This window comes from Palaemon carinicauda, chromosome 4 (genome assembly GCF_036898095.1).
Source record: "Palaemon carinicauda isolate YSFRI2023 chromosome 4, ASM3689809v2, whole genome shotgun sequence".
Taxonomy (NCBI): domain Eukaryota; kingdom Metazoa; phylum Arthropoda; class Malacostraca; order Decapoda; family Palaemonidae; genus Palaemon; species Palaemon carinicauda.
This window is the reverse complement of record NC_090728.1, coordinates 187,291,469-187,302,993: the sequence shown is the minus strand read 5'-3', so window position 1 is coordinate 187,302,993 and position 11,525 is coordinate 187,291,469. Positions and strand designations below refer to the sequence as shown.

At 34.8% G+C, this 11,525-nt stretch overlaps 1 pseudogene; it reads right to left on the bottom strand.

Moving 5' to 3' along the window:
* Positions 1-7,361, bottom strand: part of LOC137639789 (probable serine/threonine-protein kinase kinX) — a 62,276-nt pseudogene extending 54,915 nt beyond the window's left edge.
* Positions 7,362-11,525: the final 4,164 nt, after the last annotated feature.

Here is an 11,525-nt window from a genome sequence, read left to right as displayed (position 1 = left end):
CATAACATCACCGAAACTGCAATAATTACAGGAAAAATACAATAGAGTACGGCGGGGATTACAAAAGAAGAGAAAAGGCCCCCCCCCCCCTCCCACTCTCCTACTGGTTGCAATTGAAACAATTAAGTCATTCACGAACGTTCTTCCCTGTCTGTCACGACATGGAGCCGTTTTTACGTGAACTTGAAATTAGTTGACTTTACACTTTTACCTTTCGTTCTAGGGCTTGTAATAGTGTTCATTTATGCTTATCAATTAATTTATCTTCAATATCATAAGTTGGAACAAATATATATATATATATATATATATATGTGTGTGTGTGTGTATACATATATATACACACAAATATATACAAATACAAACACACACACACACATATATATATATATTTACATATATATATATATATATATATATTTACATATATATATATATATATATATATACATATATATATACATGTATATAAATATCCTATTTAAAAAATCAAGAAAGGCTACTGAAGACCTACATATGAAACATATCAAAATTGCCCTAACACTTCGCCCCCGCACCCCCCCCCCCCCAAAAAAAAAAAAACAGCGATAAATGAAAAAAGACTACCACAAATGAGAGAACAATTTATAACAACTTCATAGAATGATAAAAAATAATTATATTCCAATCACTTGAATATGTTTCCATCCAAAGAAAACAAACAAACATATCTCATTCATCTTCCACGTCCGCAGAGATGACAATACAACAATGCTTAATAACTTCAGAGCCTCGGTTACTGGTATTAAAAAAGCACAAGTCAGTCAGTACCGTCTCTGTAGGAAAAAATGCAAGCCTTCCGTGTCTACAAACCAACATGGCCAAGCACCCACATACGAACGAACGCACGCACAGACCAGCAAATACTAAGACACACGGCAGCTGACCTTATGAACGGGGCCGGAAGGCAAACCCTTAAAAGAATATGAGAGAGAGAGAGAGAGAGAGAGAGAGAGAGAGAGAGAGAGGCTATCCATGTTTTTTTCCTTTTTTTATTTCTGCACACCATTAAAATAAAGAGAGAGATAGAGTTACCTATGTTAATTCCCTTTATTTATTTTTTCCACACCGTTAAAAGAGAGAGAGAGAGAGAGAGAGAGAGAGAGAAAGAGAGAGAGAGAGAGTTACCCATGCTATTTTCCTCTATTTATTTATTTTAGCACCCCATTATAAGAATATGAGAGAGAGAGAGAGAGAGAGAGAGAGAGAGAGAGAGAGAGAGGGAGGTGTTAACCATGCTTTTTTCCTTTTTAGCTTTTCTTTTTTAGCTTCATTTAGGAAGGTATGCGAGGGAGAACGAGATGGCGTATATGATCTCCCTCAAGGCGGTAGCATGAACCCCAGACTCAGCGAGTCAGCATAGCAAGATCTTCGGGAAGATGATGCTGCAGCTACTACTGGTTGAACTCTCTCTCTCTCTCTCTCTCTCTCTCTCTCTCTCTCCCAAGAGATGGAATTATGATCGACCAGATAGAATATAACATCAATACTTAATGTAGAATCATAGCAAATATCATAAAAAAAACTACATTAAAAATAAACAAAATATAGAATTCCATCAAAATAAGGGATTGGTTGCCCTAAGATAGGACTTCGATATATTCAATAACAAATAATTACAAAATTTTAATTAAAATCATAAAAACTTAATTGCATTAAAACTCAAAACAAAATAGAGAAATCCATTAAAATAGGGACTTTTTTTAAGAGAATCATAGAAAATTAAATTGATAACTTTGGGAAAGTACGTGCATTTCAAAACACTTACCAGTATTATAACAAATAACAAATACAAGTTCCTTATAAAGAAAGAATTAATTGAAAGTAAATGTCGAAACCTTGAACATAAAAACTGAACAGAACAAATCCATAATAATACAATTTATCGAAAATATTTTCTCAAATAAAAAAAAGGGACAAAACCTCTAACAAAAACTGAACAGACCAAATCCATAGGAAATAAAATTTATCTAAATCGATAATTTTTCAAAAAGAAAATAGAATAAAAAAAAATAAAAAGAAATAATAAAAAAGTGCGAAACCTTGAACACACAAACCCAAGATGGAACAAAAGTTACCAAACCATAGCAAATACAATAATAACCTGAAACCGTGATAAGATCAACGACAAAGAATATGGTCACTTGTGAAATTTTATAAAAAAAAAAGTCCTTTCCGCGATAGGGATCTTAAAAACAGCGTTATCCGTCAGGTAAAGAGGCTGCGGCCAAGACACCAGATGAGATTAAACTCCTTCAGAGATGTATGATTTTTATATTAATATTCATAAAACTAAATCATGTTTATATTATACTTGTTTAAAATTAGGTTGACGAGAGGTTGAATAAGAAAAGAGGAGAGAAATAAATGCTACTGAGAGTGTTGCCAGATGCATAAGCGAAGCAGACCTCGGTAAACAAACCTATTAAAAAAAATGAGCTAAAGTTTTAAAAGTAAAAATAAACAAATATAAATTAATAAAAGCGCCATTCACGACCATTAGAACTAAAAGAGTATTAAACACTAACGAATAAAAATATTCCATACCTAAACATCGAAAAGAAACACAACTGTGCAAATATACCTTTACACCTGATCGATACATAACAACAGGTGTGAGGTGATAGCACCGAACGCAAGGAGGGGACATCTACTAAGAATCCAAAACAACAGGTGTGTCCACCAACGAGGTGCAAGTTCGGGGGGAGCAGGTACCTGCCAAGCATAAGTACTGGAGAGAGAGAGAGAGAGAGAGAGAGAGAGAGATGGGTATCCAGGATCCGGGGAGATAGATAAGTACTCTGTGGAGAGAAACGGGATACTGAAGGGATTCTGAGAGAGAGAGAGAGAGAGAGAGAGAGAGAGAGAGATATGTACTCTGAGGAGAGAAGCGGGATACTGGAGTGGAAGGGATTCTGCGAGAGAGAGAGAGAGAGAGAGAGAGAGAGAGGGAGGATAAGGGAAACTGCAGTAGTAATTTGTGGGTAGTTACGTCCAAGTAATGACTCCCAGACAACAGCTGCTTCGAGTACAGAAGGCCACTCAAAAAACAAGCATATCCGACAGAAAACTTTACTTTTACTTTGAGTTCCCTTTTTCCGTTCCCTCCGCACCTTTTCACGCAACAGGTGAACGGAAGCTTTTACCTTCCATTTCTGGGGCTACCTGTTCAATCATCAGCAGCCATTTCCTGGTCCTCCCTGCTCCTTGCATGGGTGGAGAGGGGGCTTGGGCGCTGATCATATATATGGTAAGTTTCCAGGGCATTGTCCTGCTTTTTGAGGCAATGCCACAGTCCCTTGCCTCTGCCATTCATGAGAGGCCTTTAAACCAGCTAATTGTTAGGTAATATAGAAGACTTCATATTTCTCAGTTTGTCAGTTAATGATAAAACTATGTTTTTCTTTCATCAAAATAAATCAAAACATTACGTTTATGTGTATCATAATACCAAGATTATGGTTTTGGACCAACCTTTTATTTATGTAAATACAGAAATAAATGTTACAGTCTTATAGATTACATATTCAAAATGGGCCTACGCCGTATAATTCTTACAAATATTTTCGCATGAAAGTGTAAATGACAAATAAATTTACTTGCAAACCAAGCGGTTCATAAAATCTTTTAAGGCAAAATCAATCTTTTTACATTTTATTTACTCTCTCTCTCTCTCTCTCTCTCTCTCTCTCTCTCTCTCTTTCTCTCTTGAATAACGAGACTTATGAATCAAATCCTCTCGAAATATAAACGAGAAATCAATAAAAATTATCAAAACAATATATCTAATTTCAAAACTGATAATTATCAATTATTAAAATTGGGGCCAGTTTCAAAACAAGAAAATCTAAAATATATCCGATTTCAAAACTCGCAAACAAACTCAACAGTACTTTTAAAGAAACAAATAAAAACAATGACATCCTGGCAGAGAATAGATATAGCCTTTAGTCCCCAACGCATTAGTCCAAAATTGCTGTGTTGTAAAGTCGTCGTAACACGAGGACATTGTAAATTCGTCGCAACACGAGGACATTACTAGTGATTCCTTCCAAGCAAGGCCAATGACATGATCCAATTATGAGTAAGGATGGATGGAACTCAGACCCCGAAAAAGTCGTAGAATCCACAAGCATCCATGTGTAATAATACATACTGGTACATTATAAATATCATGTAACTACATTACGCGCTCAAGCAAGGCCAATGACATGATCCAATTATGAGTAAGGATGGGTGGAATTCAGACCCCGAAAAGGTCCTAGAATCCACAGGCTTTCGTGTGTAATATTACATACATTATAAATATCATGTAACTACATTACGTGCTGTGTCATGTATCCATTATACATTCTCCACTTATATAAATACGCATCTACTTAGATGACATACTGTATATCTACTTTTATTGCATGTCATAGATCTAACTACTTATTACCTCAGCCAGACAATTCTATTCGTAGAGTAATGAAACGTGCAAGGATTAACTGTTGTGTAAAAAGCGGGAAATGATTAAATTTTGGAAGGTCAAGAACAAATGTCAAGATCACGGTCAAGCAAAATGTCCAATACACGAAATCAGCCATATGTTTGGAAATCGTTGTCAAAGAGACTTCAAACTTGCTTCATATTTGAGTGTATGAAAATTCATCCCGACTAATACATGTTAATGTCAGAGGTCAAGGTCAAGATCGAGCAAGAGGTCGAGAAATTAGATGCCACGGCTGAGGTAAGTACTCTACTGAGTGCCCCTCTAGTCTGACTAATAAGATTATAAACCTACCTATCCGATACTAATTAACTCTCATATGCTTACATATATACATGTCTCACACATGGACATCTACCTGTCATATATCCGGATGAATTTACCTTTTATACTCTTAAACTACCTACAAGATATCTCTGCTCTTAACTAATCCCAGTCATCAAATATTATTATTATTATTATTATTATTATATGATAACCTACAACCCTATTTAGAAAAGCAGGATGCTATAAGCCCAGGGCCCCAACAGAGAAAACACCCCAGAGAAGAAAGGAAATAAGGAAAAATAAAATATTTTAAGAACAGTACCAACATTTAAATATTTCCTTTATAAACTATAAAAATTTAACAAAAGAGAAAGAGAAATAAGATAGAACAGTGTGCACGAGTGTACCCTCAAGCAAGAGAACTCTAACCCAAGACAGTGGAAGGCCATGGTACGGAGGCTAAGGCACTACCCAAGACTAGAGAACAATGGTTTAATTTTGGAGTGTCCTTCTAGAAGAGCTGCTTGCCATAGCTAAAGAATCTCATCTAACCTTATCAAGAAAGTAGCAACTGAATGAGTAAAGCCTTTGATCACCCTTTACATTGTGTTCCCATCAAGCTTTGAAGAGAACACTCGAGAATAACAATAAACTCATCAATAGCACATCGAATACCCATAAAAAAACTACTCATTTCTATTATTACGTCACGTCTGTATGATCACGTCGTAAAACGCCTATTAACTCAAAGCTCCCCCTCTCTCTCTCTCTCTCTCCCTCAATCCATTCCACGATGACCTTTTACCCATAATGTCAATTAGGGCAACAACTTCCACGGACTGACCCTATACTTTGACCAGGGAGGGTCACGACTTTACTCGCCTCCCTGCCGTAACTAATAATACGTAGTTCCCACTCCGGCTTTTCATTGACAACTCAACTCGTAGGCGGCCTGGGTGGTCAATAAGGGTAAAAAACGATGGAGAGAGAGAGAGAGAGAGAGAGAGAGAGAGAGAGAGAGAGAGAATTACCTCTTTAAAAGGATTCGACATTGGCTTTAATGGTTACCGTAACTTTACAATATTGTAATAAATCAATTAACAAGACACACAAATATATATATATATATATATATATATATAAAGATAGATAGATAGATAGAGAGAGAGAGAGAGAGAGAGAGAGAGAGTGTTTCTCTTATAAAGGATTTGACTTCGATTACAATGACTATCGTAACTTCAAATACAAAAAACAAACAAACTCCAACTACTATTGAGAGAGAGAGAGAGAGAGAGAGAGAGAGAGAGGAGAAATCCACATAATTCTAGACCCTATTCAAAAGGATATGAGAACTGCAGTGCATAATGACATGAAACTGCATTGCAATTTAAGACCCTTCCAGGTAATCCCAGTCACTCACCTGGGACCACACCCATCACTACTTTGAAGCTAAAGACATCTTTCATCCGGCTAAACTTACCTGAAAGAAACGAAAAAAATATAACAATATCTACGACAATAGACTTATAAATAGTTCCCACATCCCCGTCCACTTCAATAACCACTACATTCAATTAATTACTTTATGCTGAATCTTCAATAACCACTACATTCACTTAATTACTTTATACTGAATCTTCAATAACCACTACATTCAGTTAATTACTTTATACTGAATCTTCAATAACCACTACATTCAGTTAATTACTTTATACTGAATCTTCAATAACCATTACATTCAGTAATTACTTTATACTGAATCTTCAATAACCACTACATTCAGTTAATTACTTTATACTGAATCTTCAATAACCAGTACATTCAGTTAATTACTTTATACTGAATCTTCAATAACCACTACATTCAGTTAATTACTTTATACTGAATCTTCAATAACCACTACATTCAGTTAATTACTTTATGCTGAATCTTCAATAACCACTACATTCAGTTAATTACTTTATGCTGAATCTTCAATAACCACTACATTCAGTTAATTACTTTATACTGAATCTTCAATAACCACTACATTTAGTTAATTCTTTATACTGAATCTTCAATAACCACTACATTCAGTTAATTACTTTATACTGAATCTTCAATAACCACTACATTCAGTTAATTCTTTATACTGAATCTTCAATAACCACTACATTCAGTTAATTACTTTATACTGAATCTTCACCTAACCAACGATATTAGATTGATTTATGATTTTGGGCTACATGGCAGTGTGCTGGGGCCTGTAAGACCATTCAGCACACTGGAGGAAGAACCTTACAGTTACACTATGTACAAGTTAGAAAAGTTGGACAGCAAATTGGAGGACAGGAAGCGAGAACGAAAGCAAAAGTAGAAGGATATAAAGCAAGTTAGGGTTGTGGTAGCCTCTTGGAAACGTCCCTGTCTGGCTATCTGTTGGACGGGTGTTCGAGTACCACTTAAGCTCAATAGATTCTAGTAGCGTCTACAATATCACCATCCTTGTGAGCTAGGGATGGAAGGATTTGAGGGAACGTATAAATCTACCTGCTGAGTCATCAGCACCCATTGCCTGGTCCTCCATGGTCATACCTTGATGGAAAGGGGGGGGGGGGCCATGGGCACTGATCCGGTGCGTAAGTGGCCAGTATCCAAGACATTGTCTTATCCTTTGCTTCTCCCATTCATGAGGACCTTTAAACCTTGAATTACAGCTAGGGACCAAAGGAACATAGCCAAAATCCTTAATTAATACCTACAGTACACCACTTGATGTGTACTGTTGGCAATGCTAACCCCAAGGAATTTGCTTCTCATAAGACAAAACAATAGTTGAACTAACTAAATACTGACAACTGATTACCCAAACTTATTTCACTGATAATGATAAAAAAATGCAGAACGATCCAAAAAAGGAAAAGAGTTCCAACAATATATGTTTGCATTTGTTCACAAACCCAAAGATTGGAGTTTAAAAATAAAATCAGCGACTAACATTTACTTTTAACTACCATTTTTTTCTTTAATCTAATTAACAACTCGTACAATAAGAGCAACAATAATCAGCGCTTTGAAGAGTCCAACACAGGCAGATCAAAGGACGCATCTCCGGTTTGTTCGTATTATACCGATACGCCCACCAGAGTCAGTGAATAACGTAGTTGTCCTTACAAGCAAAATGGGGTCAATCAATTGATGCTGTGCCGAGATCAACTTATGAGAGGAAAACAACGAACTGATTCTGGCAGTAATTTTAATCTTCTGGAAGCATTTTAAACGTAATAGATGTCTGAGCAAAGATCTGGCAATAATTTTAGTCTTTCGGGAGCCTTTTAAACGTTAGAGATGCATTCCAATAGAATTTTCTCTGAAGAAGCGGTATGTCGACTTAAGTTTCTTCTCTTTCGTGTCTGGGCTACAAAAGGGGATTAAGTGTAACCTGTCGCATCATCTACTCTTCCTCCTTTAATTCTTCAAGTCAAATCTAGGAGAGATAGGCTATATATAGGTCAGTATGTAATGTAATGCAGGACAAGGGTGAAAACAACTTAAAAATCTGATAAAAATAGATATTATAAACTCACCCTCAATATAGCCAAAGTCCTGTCATATCCATCAATTCAATTATGCAGTTATTCATATAAAGAATTCTTACTATATTCTTTTTTTTTTCTTTTATTATGAAAATACAATTACATTTTCTTAACATACATTTTTTTCCTTTTATAAAGAAATATTTCCTTAACAAATTATATTTTACATTTTTGTATATACATTATAACATCTAATATATGATAAAATTACATTTTTATTTCATTATTTTTCTAAATATGTTTTTAAGTTAGAAACATACTGATTTGTGAAAATATTTTTAACATGATTCTTATATCCAATAATATTGACATTAAATGTATTTAACAGTTTAATCTTTATACATTTAATAATTTGCTGTTCAGCACTTATTACCAATTGTTTTGCCATCCAGATATTTGAAATAAAATCTGCTATTATTACCATTGCTGTATTTTCATCTCTTTTGAGTTAGCTTCAAAATCTAGCTTTATAATCCTTAACCTGTTATTAGTTTTCAATTTACAACATTTTCTAAGCAATTCGAATACCCAGGAATATATTCTTAATCTTTCTGTAAGATACTTCCCCTATCAAAGCCATTAGGGTTAAAGTATTTTGCTTTTCCAATTAAGGTTGCACCTTGTGGTAGCTTAGGTGATATTGCCGACGACTCGAACTCGATAGGTCTCGAGTTACTCTCTCAACATGTTAGATGAATTTCAGAAACCCATAAATCAACCCGGCGAGTCATAAGCTGCCATTCCCTGGTCCTCCCTGGTCCCAGCTAGGGGACCATATCTCCCTAGCCCAACGACCTGTCCCTTGCCTCTGCTACTCGTGAGCGACATTTTAAAACCTATAACAATAAAAAGAATATAGTAAAAGCAAATGGGGAGAGAGAGAGAGAGAGAGAGAGAGGAGAGGAGAGAGAGAGGAGAGAAGGAGAGAGAGAGAGAGAGAGAGAGAGAGAGAATGTGCAAGTAGAAACCACCAGAGCGAGACAAAGATAAATATTTGATAAAGAACGTAGCCACACCCGTGTCAATATTGGCCCTCAGCACCTGACAGGCTTGGGCAATACTGTAAACCAAAGCGATGCATAGGTAGGAAAGGAAGAGGGGATTGAAAATAAGCTCAAGAGAATTTCCTCAATAATAATAAAAAAGGTTTTGTCTTGAAATTGTGTATTTGACAGAGGCAAGATTATCAAAATTTGTTTATTAAGGTGAAAGAAAAAAAAATAATAATAATAACAACAACAACAACAACAACAATAATAATAATAATAATAATAACAATTAGAAGAAGAAGAAGAAGAAGAAGAAGAAGGGATTGAAAATTTAGCCTTGAAATTCTAAATATAGCAGAGAAGAAATTCAAGTTTCATAAGAAATTTTAAAACATTTCTCAGAAAAAAAAATAATCCAAATTTACCTCAATAAAAATAAATAAAATCAACCTAGCAATGTTAAAAAAAAGGAAAAAAATTAGGCAAAAATTTTCTTGATATAAATACAGGTGAGATATAAAAAAAAAAATTTAATTAGGATATTTTAAAAACATTTTAGGGTATAATATGAATAAAAACTGCAGCGAAAGAAGAATTTTGACCAGTATCGTGAACATATCAATTGTCCTTTAAATCTTCTGCATATAAAGTATTTAAATTCAAGAATCCTTCAGTTCTCGCGATAAAAAGACTAACTTTGAATGATCTTCCATAAAAGCAGTTCAGTTAGTCTGAACGATTCTAAAATTCAGACAAAACATTGATACATAACAAAAGGATTGTATGCATATCTATTTGTATACATATGATTATGTATATGTATGCGTACATTTTGTATATCTATATCCATATTTACTTTATTTTTTATTTTTACTTAATTGATGATATTATTTTGTTGTATTATTGCCCGAAGAGCTCTGCTCCACATGGGCTTGGACTGAGTCTTTTTTTCTTTTTGTAAATCTTTGAATGTAAATATTTTTTTTGTCCAATAAACATTATTATTATTATTATTATTATATATAGAGTTTTCGCCAGTCGTCTCTATCTTGAGCTTTTATTTCAATACTTCTCCATTCAGCATCTCCTACTTCACGTTCATATTCCTCAGCCATGTAGGTGTGGGTTTTCCAACTCTTCTAGTGCCTTGTGGAGCCCAGTTGAAAGTTTGGTCAACTAATCTCTCTTTAAGAGTGCGAAGTGCATACCCAAACCATCTCCATCTACCCCTCACCATGATCTCATCCACATATGGCACTCGAGTTATCTCCCTTGTAGTTTCATTTCTAATCATATCCTGCCATTTAACTCCCAATATCCTTCTGAGGGATTTGTTCTCAAATCTACTAAATCTGTTTAAAGAGATAGTTTTATTGTCACACCATTTACGAAAAAATAATTTGCAACTTAGACAAACTCCTTTAAAAATGTCTTCCTTTGCCCTTAACATCCATCCCGAATGACTTCCTTAACGCCAACATTCGAATCTCCTTGAAACTCCCGAAGAAGCATCGAACTGCTTGAAGCCTAATTAGAGAAAATTAGTACGAGCCAGACAGGGCGGGGGCCAAACGTGTTTAGGCTGTAGATAAGCGAAGATAACACCGCATTTAGAAGACTGTCTCGTCCATTAACGGTTTAAACATGGGGGTGGGGGTGGAGGGGTACGAGTGGGGGAGGGGAAAATACATTATAAAGGTGACCCAAAGGAGGTCAAAACCAGAAAAAAAGGTAGTAGAATAAGAACTGTCAACACAATGAATCAATGCAATTTATAAATAACTAAAATGAATAAATCAACAAGTATATAAATATGGAATATTAATACGTTTTTTGGTCATATGCAACGTTACTAGTTTCTCATTTCCTATTATGGAATATCGAATTATCGTCCTTAGTTATTATAGGTTGTCCTATGAGATCATAATCGACTAGCTTCAGAGAAAATAAGATCGGGACCGAAGCTTGCATATATATATATATATATTATATATATATATATATATATATATATATATATATATATATATATATATATATATATATATTATATATATACGTGTGCGTGTTTTTATGTATATACTGTTAAGATGAATGTTATTGTCATCAGGAAATGGAAGGGGTGTGAAAACGAGGGGAAACAACGGATTGTTAAAATGTTATGAA